The sequence below is a fragment of the Trichosurus vulpecula genome, chromosome 3 (genome assembly GCF_011100635.1).
Source record: "Trichosurus vulpecula isolate mTriVul1 chromosome 3, mTriVul1.pri, whole genome shotgun sequence".
In the NCBI taxonomy this organism is placed as follows: domain Eukaryota; kingdom Metazoa; phylum Chordata; class Mammalia; order Diprotodontia; family Phalangeridae; genus Trichosurus; species Trichosurus vulpecula.
In genome coordinates, this window is record NC_050575.1 from 55,581,081 (window position 1) to 55,604,911 (window position 23,831).

The 23,831-nt window shown below is 38.1% G+C and overlaps 1 pseudogene; it reads left to right on the top strand.

Moving 5' to 3' along the window:
• The first annotated feature begins 296 nt into the window (after positions 1-296).
• LOC118842068 lies at positions 297-22,898 on the top strand (annotated as a pseudogene).
• Positions 22,899-23,831: the final 933 nt, after the last annotated feature.

The following is a 23,831-nucleotide window of genomic DNA, read 5'->3' on the forward strand; positions in this document are numbered from 1 at the left end:
TCCTTTTACCACTTTTTGACAGCTCCCTTATTTTCTTTACTTATTTTCCTTCCAGAATCTAAACTGCTCCCATTGGGGATACTCTAGACCAGACCTGCACAACTTGACAGTAGGTAGGGACCAAAATTAAAATAGGCCAAACATCTGTGGGCTGCAGATAGATTTTTAGCAGCTCATTTTCCAAGTAAAGTTAACTAGAGACAGACTGGTTGGTTGGTTGGTTGGCTGATTGGTTGGTTGCCATGGGTCATGTGACAAACAGGAGAGAGTGGTGGTAGGCCACAGTGGTGGGCCACATGAAATCCTTTGACAGGCTGCAAGTGGTCTGCGGGCCATACATTGTTCAGGCCTGCTCAAGCCTATGGATATTGCAGATTTTTGACAAAGAGGTAGGTATGGTATAGTAAAAAAAAAATAGCAGAACTTGGATTTAGAAAACCTGAGTTCAAATCCAGGCTTGCTGGCTGTGTGGCCATAGCCTAAGTTTTTTCATCTGTTAAATAGGCATATGCTTTTTAGAGACAGCTAAGTAGCACAGAGAGCTGCACCTGGAGTCTGAAAGACCTGAGTTCAAATGCAGCCTCAGACACATACTAGTTGTGTTACCCTAGGCAAATTATTTAAACTCTATTTTCAGTTTCCCCATTTGTAAAATGGGGATAATAATAGCAGCTACCTACCTGTTGTGAGAATAAAATTAAATTCTGTTTGTAAAGTGCTTTGCTAACCTGGAAGTGCTCCATAAATGTTAGATGTTAGCATTGCTCATGCTTTTACTGTGTCTCTCATAGGACTATTATAAGAAACAAAAGACACCAAGAGATAGTATAGCATAATTGAATACATGCAAGGTGGTGCAGTGGATAAAACATGGTGCCACGTGGTCTAAAAGCCTCTGATGTCACAAACGTGTCACTCAAACCCATGTAAACTAGGCTTTCCCTTGAGGCAAGGAGGTCATCAAGGACTCCTAATTTAATCAAGGAAACAAAGGCCAGACTCTTCAAGGGCACTTGGTTGAATAAGTGCTAAGAGTCCATCTTAATTCCCAATACAAGGGGGTGTGGAAATATTGAGACACATTCACTATTGGTGGAATTGTGAACTGATCCAACCATTCTGGAGAGCAAAAATGAAAGAGTGGGAGAAGAGGAAGTAGAGGCACCTAGTGTAGATGGATTCCCCAAGCAGGTTAGCTGAAAAGTGAACAAGAGCTATAGTATGATAGCTAGCAGGAAGGGTTGGATGAAATGAGGGATTTTTTAAAGATGAATATTTGTAGGAAGCAGAGAAGGATTCCTAGGTAGTAGAAGAATGGGGAGAGAGAATGGGGGTGATAGGAGGGGAAATCTGCTAGAGAAAACAGGAGAGGATAAAATCAAGAATGACTTGGGCTTATCCTCCTAGTATTGTCATCTGCTAGAAAAGTGTAGTTGCAGAAAACTCCTCCTTCTGCCAGTAGACTCTGAAGATCCCAGCAGCTCTCAAACTCACAGTATATTCATCAGAAAAAAAAATCCATCTTTCATGATCCCTGTTTTATTCCCTCTGTTCAGGAAAAAAAAATAGAAGCAGAAGAAAGAGTTAGGAACCTTAGGTCTAGTCTCAGACTCACCTCAGAAGCATGTAGATTCATTGCCATATAGGAGCAACTTCCATGGATAGAGGAGGGACACCTCCCTCTCCCTCAAAGGAAATCTAAGAAAGAGCCTCACAGAGTCCCCACAGTCCTAATACAAACAGAGAGAGAGAGAGAGAGAGAGAGACAGAGAGACAGAGAGAGAGAGAGAGTGTGTGTGTGTCAGGGGGTGAACTTCTTTTAAGATCAATACTAAGTTGGTCAGATAAGTGGCCAATCCCCTCTGCTATTGTGAGGGAGACTGAGGGATTGCCATATCAACCCCAAGTCCTTTAGCACCAAGTACATATATATATATATATATATATATATATATATATATATATATATATATATATATCCTAGGAAATGGGCAGAGGGAGCTAAGTTCAGCTCCACCCATGGACCATGAGGAGTGTTCTACCCTCACTATATGTTACCATGAAAACCCAGAGCATTTTACATGTCAAAATGACAAAAATGAAACTGTATTTAGCCAGCTTTTCACATAATCTTTTCAGCATCCATCTGTATGTAACTCCAAATGCTTTAATTACACTTACTCATTAATCTATGATATCCCCATGATGCCAGTTAGAAAGATAACTGTTTGTGGTTTTTTTGGCAGAGAAGCTAAGATACAGGATGACATCCCAAGGTCCACACAGCAAGTAGGTTACAGAATGAATAATAAACCAACAGCTTCCTGTTCTTCATGCAGTTTATCATCCCGCTGTGTTCCAATTAAGAAACTACATGGCACCTACACAAAATTGACCATATATTAGGGCACAAAAACCTCACAATCAAATATAGAAAGGCAGAAAAATTAAATACATTCTTTTCAGATCATGATGCAATAAAAAATTACATGTAATAAAGGGGCATGGAAAGACAGATTAAAATTATTTGGAAGCTTAATAATCTAATCCTAAAGAATGAGTGGGTCAAACAGCAAATTATAGAAACTATCAATAATTTCATCAAAGAGAATGACAATAATGAAACAATATATGAAAATTTATGGGAAGCAGCCAAAGCAGTGCTTAGGGGAAATTTTGTATCTCTAAACAGTTACATGAATATAATAGAGAAAGAGGGGATCAATGAATTGGGCATGCAATTAAAAAAGCTAGAAAAAGAACAAATTAAAAATCCACAATTAAATACCAAGTTAGAAATTCTGAAAATCAAAGGAGAGATTACGAAAACTGAAAGAAAACAAAACTAAGAGCTGGTTTTTTTGGGGGGTGGGGGGGTAAATAATAAAATAAATAAACCTTTGCTTTAATCTGATTTAACAAAGAAAGAAGAAAACCAAATTACTAGCATCAAAAATGAAAAGATTGAATTCACCACCAATGAAGAGGGAATTAAAGCAATAATAAGGAGCGATTTTGTCCAACTGTATGCCAATAAATCTGAAAGTCTAAGTGAAATGGATGAATATTTACAAAAATGTAAATTGCCCAGATTAACAGAAAAAGAAATAAAATATTTAAATAACCCCATTTTGGAAAAAGAAATTAAATAAGCCATCATTGAACACCTTAAGAAAAATATCCAGAGTCACATGGATTTACAAGTGAATTCTTCTAAACATGTACAGAACAATTAATTCCAATACTATATAAACTATTTGGAAAAATAAGTGAACAAGGAGTTCTAGCAAATTTCTTTTGACACAATATGATGCTAATACCTAAACTAGGAAGAGCCAAAACAGAGAAAGAAAATTATAGACCAATTTTCCTAATGAAAATTGATGCAAAAACTTTAAATAAAATATTAGCAAAGAGATTACAGCAACTTATCACAAGGATAATACAATATGACCAGGCAAGGTTTACACCATGAATGCAGGGCTGGTTCAATATTAGGAAAACTATCAGCATAACTGACCATATGAACAAAAATACTAACAGAAAATATATGATTATCTCAATCAATGCAGATAAAGCATTTGACAAAATACAGCACCCATTCCTATTAAAAATCCTAGAGAGCATAGAAATAAATGGAGTCTTCCTTAAAATGATAGGTAGCATCTATCTAAATCCATCAGCAAGTATTATATGTAATGGGGATAAGCTAGAAGCATTCCCAATAAGATCAAGAGTGAAACAAGAATGCCCATTATCACCACTATTATTCAATACTGTACTAAAAATCTTAGCTTTAGCAATAAGAGAAGAAAAATAAATTGAAGGAATTAGACTAGACAATGAGGAAACAAAACTATCACTCTTTGCAGATGATATGGTTGGTATACTTAGAGAATGGGCTAAAAAAAACCACTTGAAATAACTAACAATTTTAGCAAAGTCACAGGATATAAAATAAATCCACATTAATCATCAGCACTTCTATATATTACCAACAAAGCTCAGTAAGAAGAGATAGAGAAATTTTGTTTAGAAATAAGCATAGATCAATTAAAAAGCTACTTCAGGAGAGTCAAAGAAGAGGCTTGGAAATTTTTTCATAGGGCAATTTTTTTATTTTACTCTGTCAGTCAAATAGGTCAAAAATCCTAAATTATCCAAGACCAATATGAATATTCCTGCCACCTATTCCTAATCCAGGAGAGAAATACCTGGTACAATTTTAACCTCATAGGTGTTTGGGAAGATCATTGCCAATTAATCCTTATCTAGCTCAAAATTGTATTCTTCGTTGAATAATTAAAAAGTCCGTCCAAGAATCATGTGTTTAATAAAGTTAGGTCTAATGATAAGCCAAATTGACAAGCCTCTCCCCTACATGCTGGCCACTTCTCACCAGCTATAGAAAGCTATTCTAAAAATCCTTCTCAAAGATAAATACCCATTAGCTACACATTCAGAAAAATTTCGAAGAGCCTTCTTTCACTTCTCCATTGCTTTCTTCCAAAAAATCTTCTTGATCTAAATTAGTCAGTGGTATAGCTGCCATTGGCTTCTCCAAAGTAGCCTAGAAACTTTCAGAGCTTCTGAAGCCAATTTCTAATCAAATGTAGGCCTCCAGGAATGACTGAGAGTTTTTCAAAGAGGTTCCTTTGGTGTCAGGGAGGGGATTGTGAAAAACAAAGGCTATTCGTTTTTCAAGTTTTTCTTAATTCATTTGGAAAATATTTCCCAGCCCAGATGTTGAATCACTCTTTAAAATATTTACAACCCTGGTTCAGATCCTCACTACCTCTCCAAGTTCTCTACTGTGAAAGGTACCTGAAGATGTCACCTCCAGTCTCAAAGAACATCAGGTTTGGTATCAGAAGATGTAGGTTGAAATCCTAACTCTACTACATTCCTCCTGTATGACCTTGAGCAAGTCATTTATTCTCTTTGGACTTCATGTCATTCATGTAAAATAATGAGGTTGGATTAGAGGACCTTTAAGGTCCCTTTTACACAGGTTTTGTTATGTCTTTCCTCTTCTTAAAATACTTTCTTGGCTCACCAGCACCTACTAAATTAAGTGCTAACTCCATAGCTTAGCATTCTTCAAGGACTCAACAATGAGGTTCAGAACTCTTTCCAGCCATATTTCCAACTGTCTCCTTCATGTGCTTTGTACTTTCATCAAAGATCTCACCTTCAAGAACCTCTGACTTTCCAATCAACTCTCAATCTATTGTTATCTGCATTAGTCCCATGATTTCTCACTTTTGTACCTTTCCAGCAATTTCTTCCCTTCACATCTCTGATATCTGCAATCTCAACCACAACTTTTTAAAAGCCCAGCTTGAACGCATTGTCCACAACAGTTTTCAACTGATCCTGCATTCTGTAAGTTCTCATAGATAGTAACTTATACTGCTTACATCCTTCCATGTATTTTCACACTCTTGTTTTTTTTTCCCTTTATTCTTCACAACAGATGTTCTATTCTCACATATCTTTCTACCTGCCTCAGCATTTAGCACAGTGCTTTGCATAGGGGAGGAGAGATTAAAAGGGTGATAATTAAAATATGTGATTTGTTTTTTTTTTTTTCAATCTGTTTTCATGACATCACTCTCTCTTGGTTCTCCTGCTATCTGGCTGACTACTTCTTAGTCTCCCTTGCTGGAAGGTATACTCAGTAAGTGTAGTTGTCCCCCCAGGCTGTGTTTTATGCCCTTTACTCTTCTCCCTCTGTACCATTTTGCTTGGCAATCTTGTAAGGTCCCATTGATTCAATTACCTCTATGCAGATGATTTTCAGATTTATTTCCCCAGCCCTAACCTCTCTTCTGAGGTCCAGTCTCATACCTTCAACTGATTATTACACATCTTAAACCAGATTTCTAGTAGACATACTAAATTCAACATGTCTAAAATTGAACTCATTGTCTTTCCTACCAAAACTCCCTTACCTTCTAAACTTTCTTATTACTATCAAGGGTACCACCATCCTACCAGTCACTCAAGCTCACAACTTCAACACCATGTCAACTCCATCCTCCTTCTCACCTCCTATATCCAATCAGATGCCAAATCCTGCCAATTTTACCTTTATAACATCTCTCGCATATGCCCTCTTCTCTCTTCTAACACCACTGCCATGTTGGTATACACCCACATGGCCTCACACCTGGACAATGGCAATAGCATACTGGTTGCTCCCCCTGCCACAAGTCTCTTCCCAATCTAATCTGTCTTCTATTCAGTTGTCAAAATGATCTTCTGTGGATAAAATTGTCAGTACCAGAGCAAATTGATACCAAAAGCAGAAAGTTTTGTAACCAATGCAGGTTTATTGAGTTCTCCAGCAAGGGAGATCTCCAGACATGGGCAGAAGGAACAAAAGGACTTCCTACTGTTTCAGCAGAAAGAGAAAGACTTTACAAACAATGCAGGGGCTGCAGTACCAACAGGGCTGGGGATACACAAAATGGAGTCACTTTAGTCTACCTATACTTCCCAATATACAGATCTGACCATGCACCTCTTATTCAATAAACTTCAGAGGCTCTCTACTACCTCAGGGAATAAATATAGTATCTTCCGATTGGCTTTTAAAGCCTTTCATAACCTAGTCCAAAGGTGGGGAACCCTGTTTGCCTCAATTTCCTCATCTGTCAAATGAGCTGGCGAAGGAAATGGCAAACTACTCCAGGTATCTTTGCAAGAGAATTCTAAATAAAGAGTTAGACACACCTGAAGCAAATGAACAACAACAGCAAAAACTATACGTTCCAGAGAACTGTATTTGTAGAGGAAGTTTCCTCAAAATAACAGGTTCAGTCTCTAAGTCTATTTGAGTATTAGCTCAAAGAAAACCATTCCTAATATAGTTCAATGGATCCACCATTTCAATTCTTTTCACAATTGGCAAAGTGATTTTCCTAAAGCATGAGTTGGCCTGTGTCCACCCCCTACTCAGTAAACCCCAGGAGTTCTCTATTGCCTCTAGGATCAATTGTTAAGTCCTTTGTTTAGCATTTAAAGCTTTTCACAAGCTGATTCCTTCTTACCTTTCAAATCTTATATTGTACTGTCCTCTATGCACTTTACCATAAAGCAGTACTGGCCTATATGCTATTCCTTGCAGATAAAACTATCTCTTGTCTGCACACCTTTGCAATGGTCCCTCCCCATGCTTGGAATGTTCTCCTTCCCATCTCCCAAACTTAGGCAAATACTCAGCTTCTTTTGAAACTCAGTTCAAGTGCCACCTCCTTGAGAAGTCCTTTCCATATCTCCTTAGCTATAAGTGCCATCCTCTACAAGGTTACCTGCATCACTACAGTATATCTCTTGTATGTGGTTTCCCCCATTTAGAATGTGAGCTTCTTGATGGCAGAGACCAATTTTTGCTTTTTCCCAGTGCTTAGCACAATGCTTGACTTAACTAAGTACTTAATGAATGATAATTAATTGTTTGGTGACTGGGGTAAGTACTACCTCCATGAACACAAATTTCAGCCCATCCATACATTGTCACCTAGGGAGATTCTTGTCCATGTTTTCCTATAGATCATCTACAAAGGACTAACTCAATCCAGACCTTCTGTTGGTTCTACTGATATTTTGTTAGTACTGGTCAGCATTCATCATTGTCCTCATCATCAAATAGCTATTATTTATGTTCCATTTTAAGGTTTTGATCCTCACAACAACCCTGAGAGGTAGGTGCTATTATTATCCTCATTTTATGGAAAAGGAAACTGAGTCAAGCAGAGGTTAAGTGACTTTGCCAAGGTCATACAACTGGTAAATTATTGAGGCTTGGTTTGAAGTCAGGTCTTCCTAACTCTAGATCCAACATTCTATCCACTTAGCCACACACCCGTTATTCAGGCTATGAATATTATTCCTTACTTTCAGGATATAACTGGTCTATTTCCTTCTTTAATGTTACTTTTACTGAATGATAACCCTTATATTACTTATGCTTAGCTCATCATTGTTAGTATACTGCCATCTATATGTGCACACAACTCTTTCTCTTGATATTTGGGTCACTCAAACTAACTTTGTAGGCTTAGGAGTTCCAAGAAATACAATCATCAACATCATTTGGAATACATTGCTTTTACAAAGGTGTTTTGTCTTTTGTTTTGTTTTGTTTTTGACAGAGAGCAGCTTGGAATCATTTGAAACATTATACAACTTCCTAAGTAAAATCCAACATGTTATTCCTCCTATGAAATTCTAGGACCAACTCAATGTCCACTTGCTATATCTGTCTGAGACATATATGGTATTCAGAAACTAAGGACTGACTATCCATCTGCTTATAGCATTGACATTCATCCACTTGGTTTTCCCGTGTGGATGTTAAGGATGATCCATTTTTAACAAATATGAATTTCATTTAGGATGCTCTGTAGGCTTGAAACAATTGAAGTAAAAAAATTTGGAAGATATTACCATCTCTGTGGAATCTGTCCCATTTGGATATAAAGCAAGATATTTATAATGTCAATGAAGAAAATTTTTGGCCGTAAAACATGCTCCAGTTTAATGCTTAATAAACAAGTCGTTGAATAGAATGTCTTGGAAATCTTTCCAACATGATCCATTTTGAAATTACAATTTATAATAATCTCAGTCAATAAATATTAAGCACCTACTATTTGCAACTACTATGTACCAGACACTGTGGCAAACACTGGAGAATACAAAGAAAGGCAAAACATAGTCCCTGCTTTCAAGGATCTCACATTCTAAGCAGGAGACAAGATTTAAAACACTAAGTACAAACAAGCTTTATACTGGATGATTAGAAATAATCAACAGAGGGAAGGTACTAGATTTAAAGGGGAATACAAGAGACAACATTCCAGTCAAATGCAGCAAGGGTTGTGAGTTTAGATAATAATCCCAGAAGAGTAGTAAGTTAAAATGTCAGTGCATCCAAGAGAATCATTTTCCTTAAAAGAATCTCTCTTTGACCAGTCCTAAGGATTCTCCTTTCCACCGACTCATAGGTGAATATAAAAGATACTTCCATTAACTGAAGTAATCAAAGATTTCTTCCTTCTTGTAGTCAGATTATTACTCTAACCAAATCAAGGCAAAAGTTAAGAATAAGTTTACCAGAGGCAGAGCCAAGATGGCAGCTGGAAAGCAGGGACTAGCGTGAGCTCCCCGCCAAGTCCCTCCAAAAACCTATAAAAAATAGCTCCGAACCAATTCTAGAACTGCAGAACCCACAAAACAGCCAAGGGAAGCAGGGCTCCAGCCCAGGACAGCCTGGATGGTCTCTGGGTGAGGTCTATCCCACACGGAGCTGGGAGCTGGGAGCTGGGAGCTGGGAGCTGGGAACGGAGTGGAGCAGAGCCCAGCATGAGCAGTGCAGACCAACCAGACCAGGAGCCGGGCAGAGCAGGACCTAGCGCCCTGAATCAGTGAGCTGCAGCAGTTACCAGGCTTCTCAACCCACAACCACCAAGGACAGCGGAGAGGGTTGGTGGGAGGGGTTGTGGGAATGGAAGGAGTTCAGGGTTCGGCCACCACCCCCGGGGCAGTGGAGGTGGGGCAGCTGCAGCTGTGGTTGCTTCCTGCCCCGAGCCCACCAGGTGGGAGGAATTGGGTGGCAGATCAGAGCAGGAGTGCACAGCCTGCTGGGGATCTGGGCCCAGTCTGGGTTGGGGGTTCTTGGGGGAGGAGGAGTGCTGGTGTGGCAGAGCTGGTGCATCCCCCCCAAACATGGAACATAGAGCTCTTTAGTCTACAAGCAGTCATACCCCACTGAGGAACTCAGGGGTCGGGTTGGTTGGTTGGCAATATGACCAGGCAGCGAAAACACACCCAGATTCAGTCTCAGACTTTGGATTCTTTCTTTGGTGATGGAGAAGACCAAAACATACAGCCTAAAGAAGTCAACAAAGTCAAAGAGCCTACACCAAAAGCCTCCAAGGAAAACATGAACTGGTCCTAGGCCATGGAAGAACTCAAAAAGGATTTGGAAAAGCAAGTTAGAGAAGTAGAGGAAAAATTGGGAAGAGAAATGAGAAGGATGTGAGAAAACCATGAAAAACAAGTCAATGACTTGCTAAAGGAGACACCCCCAAAAAACTGAAAAATACACTGAAGAAAACAACACCTTAAAAAATAGACTAACTCAAATGGCAAAAGAGCTCCAAAAAGCCAATGAGAAGAATGCCTTCAAAGGCAGAATTACCCAAATGGAAAAGGAGGTCCAACGGACCACTGAAGAAAATACTACCCTAAAAATTAGATTGGAGCAAGTAGAAGCTAGTGACTTTATGAGAAATCAAGATATTATAAAACAGAACCAAAGGAATGAAAAAATGGAAGATAATGTGAAATATCTCGTTGGAAAAACCACTGACCCGGAAAATAGATCCAGGAGAGATATTTTAAAAATTATTGGACTTCCTGAAAGCCATGATCAAAAAAAGAGCCTAGATATCATCTTTCAAGAAATTATCAAGGAGAACTGCCCTGATATTCTAGAGCCACAGGGCAAAATAGAAACTGAAAGAATCCACCGATCGCCTCCTCAAATAGATCCCAAAAAGAAATCTCCTAGGAATATTGTCGCCAAATTCCAGAGCTCCCACATCAAAGAGAAAATACTTCAAGCAGCCAGAAAGAAACAATTTGAGTATTGTGGAAACACAATCAGAATAACCCAAGATCTGGCAGCTTCTACATTAAGAGATCGAAGGGCTTGGAATACGATATTCTGGAGGTCAATGGAGCTAGGATTAAAACCTAGAATCACCTACCCAGCAAAACTGAGCATCATGCTCCAAGGCAAAATATGGAGTTTCAATAAAATAGAGGACTTTCAAGCTTTCTCACTGAAAAGACCAGAGCTGAATAGAAAATTTGACTTTCAAACACAAGAATCAAGAGAAGCATGAAAAGGTAAACAAGAAAGAGAAATCATAAGGGACTTACTAAAGTTGAACTGTTTTGTTCCTACATAGAAAGATGATGTGTATGATTCATGAGACCTCAATATCATAGTAGCTGAAAGGAATATGCATATATATATGTTTATGTGTGTGTGTATATATATATATAAGTGAATGTGCATGTATGTATATATGTATGTGTATATATATGGAGAGAGAGAGAGCGGACACAGGGTGAGTTGAAGATGAAGGGAAGATATCTAAAAGAAATAAAATCAAATTAAGGGATGAGAGAGGAATATATTGAGAGAGGGAGATAGGGAGAGATAGAATGGGGCGGATTATCTCCCATAAAGGTGGCAAGAGGAAGCAGTTCTGTGGGAGGAGGGGAGAGGGCAGGTGAGGGGGGAATGAGTTCTTCTTGCTGTCATCAAATTTGGCCTGAGGAGGGAATACCATACATACTCAATTGGGTATCTTACCCCACAGTAAAGAAGAGGGAAGAAGATAAAAAAGGGGGGGATGATGGAGGGGACGGCAGATGGGGGTGGAGGTAATCAAAAACAAACACTTTTGAAAGGGGACAGGGTCAAGGGAGAAAATTCAATAAAGGGGGATGGGTTGGGAAGGACCAAAACATAGTTAGTCTTTCACAACATGAGTATTGTGGAAGGGTTATACATAATGATACGAATGTGGCCTATGTTGAATTGCTTGACTTCTTAGGGAGGGTGGGTGGGAAGGGAAGAGGGGAGAGAATTTGGAACTCAAAGTTTTAAAAACAGATGTTCAAAAACAAAAACAAAATGTTTTTGCATGCAACTAGAAAATAAGATACACAGGCAATGGGGCGTAGAAATTTATCTTGCCCTACAAGAAAGGAAGGGAAAAGGGGATGGGAGGGGAGTGGGGTGACAGAAGGGAGGGCTGACTGGGGAACAGGGCAATCAGAGTATACGTCATCTTGGAGTGGGGGGAGGGTAGAAATGGGGAGAAAATTTGTAATTCAAACTCTTGTGAAAATCAATACTGAAAACTAAATATGTTAAATAAATAAATTTTAAAAAAGATTAAAAAAAAAGAATAAGTTTGCCAGTGAAGAGCCTTCTATCCTTAGATATTCATCACCCTAATTCTGTCCCCAGGGAGATGAGTTCCTCACTGAATTTCCATCTAGTTTTCTCACAGTAGTTAGGCTTTTGGTAAGGGGAGAAAAGGTTTAGTGCAGGGAATTGTTTTGGATTGATAGCAAAAGAAATACTATGATTAGACTGGGATATGGATTTCTCATCTAAGGATTAAGGCTAAAATACTATTCTAATATTATTGTATACTATGTAGCCTAAAGAGGGAGCAGGAAAATTTTCAGAATTTTTGCACACAGAAATCTTAAATATGTATGCAAATACATATGTTGGATGGGAATCTTTTATATTTGCTCTATCAAATTGAATGTGTATGTGTCTATATGTGCCTATATAATATTATATGTATCATATATATGCATATATATAATATTGTATATATATGGGTGTGTATAAATATAAATGTATATATAATGTGATATAACTGTATGTGTATATATAGTATATATACATATATATGTATATATAATGGGATACAGCATGTACATAATTGCCAAAATGTATACATAACAGGATATTGCATATTCTCTACCCCTTTGGTCATCTGAGTTATTGTAAAGATAAATTCTGCTGCAGAAAATCCTGGTTGCTCTTTTCCCATATTTTTTAATATATAGCTTCAGTGGCTGATATCTTGCATTTATATATGAACTTAAGATTTGCAAAGTGCTTTACCTCCAATATCTCATTTAATCTTCCACTGACCCTGTGAGGCAAATACTACAGGTATTATTATCTCCATTTAGCTTCTGAGGAAATTGAAGGTCAGGAAGGTTAAGTAACTTGCCCATGGTGCCACTTTCAGTAAATGTCAGAAGCAAGACTTGAAATCAGTTCTCTGCTGCTTCCATGTTCAATATTCTTTCCACTACATCACAACTGGTAGATCAGTCATTCTCATAAAGATTATATAAAAATGAGGAAGTAAGCATGTAAGGTATATTGCTTTTGATTTTTTTTCTTTTGGCATTCTTTAATTCTTTATGAAATATTTTGTAAAGCAATCTCTCAATGCTTATAAAACTGTGACACCTCAAGCAGAAATCTCCTCCATGCACAGTTGAGCTTCTCGACTTTTTCTTGTTAGGTGGCATTTCTAGTTGTTAATATAACATATCTTGAATTGAGGTTCTATAATCCAAATGTGGTAGATTTGCAGTCATTACTTACGAAAGTGAAATATAGAAATGATGACAAATCTGTTACATTTTCTTTCTGTTTGTTGTCCTCCTGCCAGGTTTATCTACAAATTCTCTTGGAATGATATGGCTTGGTTTGGTCTCATGCCAAGCTTTTTCCAACTTCTTTTCACTTCCAATGCTTTTTACTGTCTTGTGAGCCAGTACCGATTTTCATCTTCTTCCAATATTGTAGGTATAGCTGTTGGCTGCCATATCTTTTTGCTTGACTAGATCAAATGTTGACTGGGGTGGTTTGTGGAACCTTTTGGCCTCCTCTTTGCAGTAACTGACTTGCATAAATTGAACTTCTAAAGGAAGCAATGATGATAAAGGTTGATATCTTTGCTTTTTCTACATTTCTCATTTTTAATAGGTCAAGTTGAAATTTTAAAAATTAAAGCATATCGTTTCTTTAGCCCTTCTTTTAATTTGATGCTGATTTTGTCCTTTGCCTTAACTAGGCAATGGTCTAACTACACAGAGACAACTGATTCCTATATAATTTCTATATCAGGAACTGATCCATTAGTAACTTCCTATACATTAAAGACTGTTTCATTTTCATGGCACTATTAGTGTTTGTCATGTTCAACACCTTCCAAAATTCTTCTTAAAGAAAATACTCAGGATGCATAAGTTAGGATTTTGAGTAGTATTCAAGTCTCTTCTATTTCTTAAACTTGTGCCATATTTTACTATCATACTTTTTGCCATTTTTTCCCAAGTCCACCTTGACATTAAGGTCCCCAAGGATCAAAGGACATACCTTTGCTTTCATATAATTTCTCTACATATTCATTATTTATAGCAAATCTAGGTGCTTAAGCAGAAATTTTTGGGATACTAGTTTCCAGTTTTTGTCTTTAGGGTCCTGTGTTTTGGTTTTTGCTTTAGGATCTCATTAAGGGTTTCTTTTTGGAGGCAGAGCCAAGATGGGAGAGGGAAGTCAGGAAGTTGCCTGAGCTCTCCCAGACACATTAAATAAACCCTCTAAACAGATTCTGGAGTGACAGAACCCACAAAAAGATTGAGTGAAACAACTTTCCAGCTTAAGATAACTTAGAAGGTTATGTCTGTCTTACTTGGATAAAAAGGGTGTACAGCCCAACATAGGCAGTGTCTAAGCAAGCCAGTAGGAGGCTCTTAGTCACAGCACAGATCAGAAACCAAGACCCCTCAGTTCTGGCACAACAAGCCAACTGTCAGGCTTCCAACCCCAGTGTAGAAGGCAAATTGCCAGCCCCAGGACCCCGGCACAAAAGGTGTTCCTAGGCAAGGTGACCCCAGTGCAGTAGACAAGCATAAGCACCTGAGGCCCCAGTATGGAAAGCCAGTGACCAGGCCCCTGGCTCCTAGCACAAGAAGCTTGAGGCAGTACCCCCTGTGCCTGAGGATCAGAGCTCAACTTTTAAAAGTGAACAAAAAATAAAAAGATCTCTGACCATAGAAAGCTACCATAGAGATAGGGGAGATCAAAACACAAACTCAGAAGAGGACAACAGTGTCAAAATGCCTACATGTAAAGCCTCAAACTGGTCTCAAGTTCTAAAAGTTCTCTTTGGAGAGCTCAAAAAGGATGTTTAAAATCAAGTAAGAGAGGTAGAAGAAAAATTGGGAAAAGAAATGAGAGTTACACCAAAAGAATTACGAAAAAAAAAATCAACAGCTTGGAAAAGGAAGCAAAAATATTGACTAAAGAAAACAATCCTTAAAAAATAGACTTGGCGAAGTGGAAAAATATCCATCCACTGAAGAAAACAACTCCTTTAAAAGTAGAATTAGCCAAATAGAAAATAAGGTAAAAAAAAAAAGCTAACTGAAGAAAATAATTTCTTGAAAATTACAATTGAGCAAGTGAAAGCTAATGACTCTGAGACATCAAGTAAGTCAAACAAAATGAAAATAAATTTTTAAATGGAAGGAAATGTAAAACACTTCATTGGAAAAACAACTGATGTGGAAAATAGATTCAGGAGAGATATTAAGCATTGTTGAACTACCTAAAAGCCATGATCAAAAAAGAGCCTGGAAAGCATCTTCCAAGAAATTATCAGAGAAAACTGCCCTGATGTCCTAGAATCAGAGGGTAAAAAAGTCATTGAAAGAACCCACTGATCACCTTCTGAAACAGACCCCAAAATGAAAACTCCAAGTAATATTGTAACCCAATTCCAGATTTATCATGTCATAGAGAAAATATTGCAAGCAGCTGGAAAAAAAACAATCCAGATATCAAGGAGCCACAGTCAGGATTATACAGGATTTAGCAGCTTCTATATTAAAGGATCAGAGGGCTTGGAATACGATATTCTGGAAGGCAAAGGAGCTTTGATTACAACCAAGAATCAACTACCCAACAAAATTAAGCATACTCTTTCGTGGGAAAAGATGGGTATTCAATGAAATAGGGGACTTTCAAACTTACCTGATGAGAAGACCAGAGCTGAAAAAAAAATTCCATCTTCAAATACAAAATTTAAGAGAAGTATAAAAAGGTAAACAGGAAAGAAAAAAAACATGTTATTCAATGAGATTAAACTATTTACATCCTTACACAGGAGTATACATAGACAGAGAGTGTGGGTATGAGTTGAGTTCTATATGATGATATAAAAATAATTAAGGGAGGATTGTACTGCGAGAAAAGAAAAGGGGGAGGCAAAATAGGGTAAATGAAATCACAGGAAGAGGTGCAAAAGACCTATTACAGTGGAGGGAAAGAAGGAAGGGGGTGAGCATTATTTGAACCTTACTCTCATCAAATGTGGCTCAGAGGAAATAACATACACACTCAATTGGACATAGAAATTTATCTTACCCTATAGGGAAGTGGGAGGAGAAAGGAGAAAAAAAAGGGAAGATGGGGGCTGATAGAAGGGAGGGCAGAAGGGAAGGCAGAAGTAGGAGGGAAAATTGGAAAGAAAAGGTGGGGGGCTAATAGTGGCACAACCAAATTGTGCATACCCTTTGGTCCAGCAATACCACTACAAGGCTGGTATCCCAAAGAGAGCATAAAAAAGGGAAAAGGACCCACATGTACAAAAATATTTATAGCAGCTCTTTTTGTAGTGGCAAATTGTGGGAAAACTGTTGGAATTTGTGGAAAGTGTAGGGATGCTGAACAAGTTCTGGTATATGAATGTAATGAATAGTATTGTTCTATAAGAAATGATGAGCAGGCAAATTTCAGAAAAACCTGGAAAGATTTGTATCAACTCATACTGAGCAAAGTGAGCAGAACCAGGAGAACATTATATACACAGTAAGTAATAATAATAATAATAATATAGAATACACAGTAGCAGCAAATATTGTTCAATGATCAACTATGATAGACTTAACTCTTCTCAGAAATACAATGATCTAAAGCAGTTCTAAAAGACTCATGATGGAAAGTGCCATCCACATCCAGAGATGGATGTGGAGTCTGAATACATATTGAAGCATACTATTTTCACTTTTTTATTTGTTTGTTTTTTTCTTTCTCATTGTTTTTTCCCTTTTGTTCTGATTCTTCTTTCACAACATGACTGATGTGGAAGTGTTTAACATGTTTGTACATGTATAACCCATATCAAATTGTTTGCTGTCTTGGGGAGGAGGAAAGGAAGGGAGGGAGAAATATTTGGAACTCAAAATGTTACAAAAATGAATGCTAAAAACTATACATGTAATTGGAAAAAAAATAAAATACTAGTAAGTGCAAAAAAGTATAAAAATTAATAGTGGAAAAAAGTGCTTCTCATTGCCTTGGGAAATACAATGAAATTAATTCCATCAAAAATATGACTGTGTCTCCTAGGACAGCACTTCTTAAACCATGGGTCACAAGTGGAAAAATGTTTAAGAAGCACTCTTAGGAGACCCATGAGCTGCAACTTGCTTTCATCTTCTGCTTATGTTTAGCATGAGAATGTGAATATTGTTATGATTCAGTTCTACTACAAAGTATTCTTCTGATATCTCCTTGTGGCATGAAAGTGAACTAGGGTTCTCAAATATGAAGCCAGACTGCAAGCTGGTCCAGATTTGCCACATTAAAAAAAAAATCTTCAGAAAGAGACCCAACACACGACTATCTAAGGACCAACATAAAAGGACAGAGAAATTCTTCACTAATAGGTTACCAGGAATGGGATGAATTCTCTGACCTTGGCAACCCATGAAACAAAGACAATTTTTTAAATGTCCTCCAATCCTACGGGTCTCCTATCTGCTTCTGCAATGAAAAGGGTGGAGTTACAGAAGCTAGTTTTAAGAATCATAGTTTTTAGATTATCTGCAATCATTAGCTAATCTGTTGATACTAAATATGAGATCCTTGTCCAATGACCCTCAAATTAGCACACTATTGGAAGAACTGAACCTTGTTTATTAGCACCAATAAACTCACAATATTAGGTGGTGAAATCCATACTCATTTTACTACGTATGAATCTTTCCATAGTAGACAAATGTTTATGGTGATTAGATAGGTTGGTTGAAACTGGGTAATTAAGATAGGTCCCTCACCCCATAGCTGTTCAGTTTGGAAAAAGGAAAGGCAAGCATCATCATGTCAGAGTTTTTGCTTGCCTTAGTAGTTTTTACAGAAACTCATGCCTGGGATTAACGAGAAGACAGGTATGCTTTATAAATCCTGAACATAACTATTGACTGATCCTGAGAGATTTTTTTCCTTCAAAATGTGTTCATAGTGTTTATATTCTGTTGCTAAAAATGTATCTCCTCCCATCCAACATTTGTTCATTTGTTCAATCATTGTCTGCTATTTGCCAAGCACTTACATAGTAGGATCTTAATAAATGTTTATTGATTGATTAAGTAATAGGGGGAAATACGAAGATAAATAAGATTTTCCTACCCTCCAGGAATTTATGCAAAGAATAATGAACTTGTTATGCCAGATATTGAGATCTTACCGCTATTATTTACTACCTATGTGACTTAAATCACTTAAGTGGGTGGGTCTCAGTTTCTTCATCTGTTAAACAAGGTTCAACTTGATGATCTCTACAACTCCTCCTAACTCTGGACCTGGGATCTTATAAGTCTATGAGAAAGAAGTGTTTAAAAAATTATAATATACTTGAGAGGGCACCAATGGATTGCCAAACAAGGGCTGTGTGAGTTCAGGAAAGGAAGATATAAAAAATTGGCATGATCTAGTAGGTTCCAAATTATAATCTAAAAACTACTGTATCTGAATTCTAATCCAGCTTTAGTTTCTAATGGTGTTGGAAGACTAGGAATTAAACCACTCTAATAAGGCAATGTTATCAAGCAAGCAAACACTTATAAGCAACCACCATGTGCTGGTCATTCAGCTAAGTTCTGAGGATGCAAAGACCAAAAATCAAACAACCCTTGCCAGTCTCATCAAAATGTAAAGAAGAGCATCTGTATCTATAATAATTTACCAAGGCTTTTTAGGAATGCTAAGGAATATTCCCTTCTTGATAAACCCATCTCTTATAGCCTGGATGGTCTGAGGTTAACAGTCTGATTAGAAATTGACTCTTGGTAAAAATAGTTCTCATTGTCTGTTCATTCCCACTTACAAGTGGCTATAAATCTATTGCTTCTGTAGTTCACCAAGGGTGTGATATGAAATTTTCTAGTTGTGTCATAAAATTTGGGATGCTACTGAAAATTCAATACAATTAATAAGTAATTTTACCTAATATAAATTTTATTTATTCAACATATATAGTATGGGAAAGGGGGAGAAATAAGCATCTATATAGCACCGATTTTGTAAAAGGAACTGTGCTAAGTGTATTTTTTATAAATATCTTATTTAATCCTCACAACAACCTTGCCATGTGGGTGCTATTATTATCTCCACTTCACGGTTAAGGAAACTAAGGTAAACAGAGGTTAATTGACTTACCCAGAGTCACACAGCTACTAAGTGTCAGAGGCTGGACTTAAATTCAGTTAAAGAAAATATAGTATATGCAAAAATAAATAAAATATGCCTATTATATTTGCACCAATCCCAAAACACTTCAGACTCTAAACTCACAAAGAACTCAATAATAACAACAAAAATAATTGCTCATGTTGGAGGGAAAATGTACAAGCACAAGTCTACTGATATTTATATATTGTTACCAGCTTAAATGGCCAATGTGACCTGCCTGGATTCCTCACAATAAAGAATATTGTGCCACGAGAGAAAAAGAAAAAGTTTGGGAAACACTGAGTGACTATGTCTACAGGGAGCACTCAGACCACCCATATCTTCATTCCAGAGGGTGGAAAACAGAAGCTTTGCAAACATTAAAGCATTATATATGTGCTAACCATTAGTGCCATTCCCATTCAAATATGAGTTGAACTACAAAGGCTCTGAGGCCTCTTCTAACACTGTGATTCTCTACTGGCCTTGAGCAACTTCACTTCTAAAGCATCACCTCATAGTCTAGTACAGGCTGATACATGCCATTATCTCACTCATAAACACTACTTCCATCAGCCCTTCTGCTGTAAAGATGGCGATATGTAAGATTATTCCCCTAGGCATTAATTGTCACAGGAGGGCATGAGGGAAGCAGTTCCTTGTGGAAAAAAAAAGGACATAAGCCTTAGGGAAATGTGGCAAACTAAGGGAAATGCTTCAGACCTCAGTCAAGATGATAGCCACTTGGTAGACCATGAAATTCTCAGACCTGTAGAACAGACTTTTTCCAGAGCATGTTCAATCTGAAGCTACCACTCTATGAAGTTGGCAGGAGCCAACCTAATTATCTCACTTAGCAGGTGCTGTTCACATGTGCTCTCCTTAGGTGATGGAACTTTTAGATAACTTACACAGCCACAGGGCTTTTAAAGAATGTTTCTCAAACCCAATGGTGACGTTGATATTCAGTGTAGTCATTAATGTGCTTTTGTCCAATCATGCTGGCTCCTTTGCCAAACAATTGGTTCATATTGGTCAAAAATCATATCTAGTGAATGATATATTTCAAATTTGAGATAATATGAGAGCAAAAGGAGAAAAAATACAGCTGATATTCAACTACATTTTCCCTTCTTTGTCTTTGTTATACCCTGTCTTTCTCCTGCCCTTCATCACTGTTATGTCCCTGCCCTATTCAAGTGGAGAGGGGGTGTATCCTGGGGATTGTAGCAAGAGATCTTCAACTAAGAAAGAATCCATAAGCCTGCAAAAATAGTGGGGGAGGCCCTCACAAAGGCCCATTCTAGGGGTCCTGCAAGCAACTGATAGGCCAATTCAACTCAATAAGTATTTATTGAAACATTTCCTCATCATCGATCTGGTTGCACTTACGTTGGAGTTCCTTAGTTTCTCTGGCTGCATTCACTGCGGATTTTTCTGACTTCTTCACCATAGCCCCAGTAAACTTATCATTGGTGTAACCCAACTATACTGCTTCCACCCACCCTACTGCCTAAAGGCCTGGTAGAATATATTTCACTTCTCTCTCACCCTCAGGGTTCTCAAGTTCCTTTAAGGGGGGATGGTGGGGTCCAGGCTTTCTGCAAATGGATCTAGCTCCTACTGATGGAGTTCCCCCAAATGTAGGGAGGGTCCCCTGCATCCTACTTCCACTAGGCCAATAAAAATGAAGTAGCTTTTGCAAAGGAATTTTTGCTTCAGGATATATAATAACACGCAAGCAGAAGCATTCCTCCAGCTCATGGAAGGCATTGTCCCCCTCCTAGGCTTGAACCTCCTCAGTCTCTTGGAAAAGGAAGATGATTGGGTTCATGGTTTTGCTCAGCTCCTGTGGGCCCTGGTCCTGAGTCATGGAGCTTCTTTGGGCTTCCCTGCTGGTCTGGTTGGTTGCACCATCCTGACTTAGATCCTGGCTATAGGATCATCATGGCTTGAGCTTCTGTTAGGTGGAGATTCATGCCTGCCCCTGAAAAAGTTCAGGGAATGGCATCTGAACTGTAGGTAGACTTCACCTTCTGGAAGCAGCAGGATGGAACACACACCAGAAATAACTATTTCTTAGGATCTTGCATGATTTTGATTACTCTCCTAGAACCTGGAGTATTGGATTATGAAGCATCTAAGGAAAGACCTATATAATCTAATGCAAAGTAAAATTAGCAGAACCAGATTTGCAGGCACAGTGATCACAACCATGTTTTTAAAAGAAAGAAAAAGAAGAAGAAAAACAGATCCAGTGGAAAACAAACTTTGTCAGGCCTAGAAGGGGATACAGGACAAAAGTATCTTCATTCTTTGCTGTTAATTCATTTGGTTCTATCTAGTTAAATTTTAAGAGTTTGAGAAGATCATAGACCTCCAACCCAAAGAGTCGAGCTGAAGCCCTGGCTAGTGGTCCAGGTGGATAGTCACATGCATCTTGGGATTGTGTAGTTATGCATGGAGTTAAAATGCTTCCAAATTCTCTGGAAACATGCAACCTAACATAGTCCTCAACACAGGGAGGAGAATAATATCTTCAAGACTTGTGGAAACTGGGAAATACCAAGAATGGGTAGATGACCCCAACCCAGCCAAGTAGAAGGTGCAACTGCAGCTGTAACAGGCACTAAAATAAGAGCCAGGCATTCAATCTGATAAACAATGTCACCAAGGAAGTACTCATGAATCTAGCCCCAGAGCTCAACCCGCAGGATCTGTTCCTGGGATGAGGATGACGAATTCAATGAGGAAGAATAAGATGGGAAGTGGGAAGAGCTAGATCAGTTGCAGCCCCATGTGCCTAACCAGAATGCCTTCTTTGTTTGTTTGGGTGGTTGGTTTTGGGGTTTGGGTTTTTGGGGTTTTTTTACCACAAGTTATTGGATGTCATGGACAGGGGGCTGATCTTGAAAGATAGCAGCCATACAAATTATGCCATCAGAGTGTGCCAATGCATCCAGAAAAAGAACTGATAAATAGAAGTATATATAGAAAAATTTTATACACACACACACACACACGTATATGTGTGTATGTATGTATGTGTGTATACATACATTTGTGTATGTATGTATGTATATATATATACATACATATGCATATATATATATGTGATCATCATCGCTAGGGCTAAAGGAACAAGAGAGAAAAAAGAAAAAAAAGAAATTTACAAGATAGTTTTATTATATATTTAAAAGAAATAGCAAGTTGTACATAACAGATTTGCAGTTTCATGATCAATCACCCTTTTAATTATACTGCTTTGGAAATGGATGGTTTATTCCATAAAATTCCATAAAAAATAAATCTTAAAAAGAAAAAGAAATATGATGGTTTGGACCATCTACCCCTTCTAGTTGTAGCCCCCAGCTTGAGTAACAAAAGAATGTCACACTATTCTGCCTAGAAGCCTTCCTCAGCATACTCTTTGCCCACCAGAAAGGGCAAAAAGAAAAGCAACCAACTTTTTGTGCTTTTGGGAAGAATGGCCTAATGGGAAATCCCGAGAGAGGAAGCTCATTGTGGTTCAGCTTATTTCACAGTCATGAGGATGATCTGTGAAATATTTTCTGGCTATTTAATATGGTTCTTTGACAAAGGCAGTGTCAACCTGCAGACCTTTACCCAGGATATCAAAGATAGCGTTGTCAACGACCTGAAATGTATATACCACCTCCTCCAGACCCAGGAAATCTGGCCTCCCATAAGCCCTTTCCCCAAAATTCATACAATACATGACCTGTTAGCATAGTGTTCTTAGTTGCTGTGGCCCTCTTTCTTTCTTCTATGCATTATACATATGCATTTTTTATTATTCATATTTGTAAACTAGCTTTTAACTCTACCCTCCTCTCCATACAAAATATTGATAGTTTCTGAATGTTTCCTACTCTGCTTAGCTTTGTAAAAAAAATTTTTATTTTAATTTATATCAAAGATCAGGTTGCATAAAGTTCCTATTTTTCATTATTGAAAATCCTAGTGTGGGTAACCATAGTGGCATAATGTAAAGGAAAGAATATAGAATGGGAGTCAGAAAACCTGGCTTTTGTGGTAAGTTGAAGTTATGGACCTGCTGTATGACTTTGACCATGGCACCTCTCTGGTCCTTGACAAAAGATGAGGAAACCAGTCCCAATGATCTCTGTTGTCCCTTAAACTCAAAGATTCTATGACTCAATGAGTGTATTGCAAATTCTAGTAAATATATCTCAGAAAAGAATGCCCTCTCATAATTCCATCCTGTACTGCCTGTACTGTTTAGAAAGGACACTACTTTGGATGTCAGTGAACCTGTGTTTGAATCCTGGCTCAGTCACTTACAGCCTGTGCATGGCATCTAGGGCAAATTCTTTAATCTCTCTGGTCCTCAATTTCCTCATCTAAAAAGTGAAGGATTTGTACTACATGCTGGAGGAGAATCAGGGGGTGGGGCCAAGATGGCATCTGGAAAGCAGGGACTTGCCTAGGGCTCTCCTCCAGGACCCTCCAAACACTGATAAAAAATGGCTCTTAACAAATTCTGCAGAACCCACAAAATAGCAGAAGGAAGCACAGCTCCAGCCCAGGACAGCCTGGATGGATACTGGGTAAGGTCTATCATGCTGAACAGAGCCCAGTGTCCAGACTAACCAGACCGGGAGCCAGGTGGAACAGGCCCAAGTGCCCTGAATCAGTGAGCTGT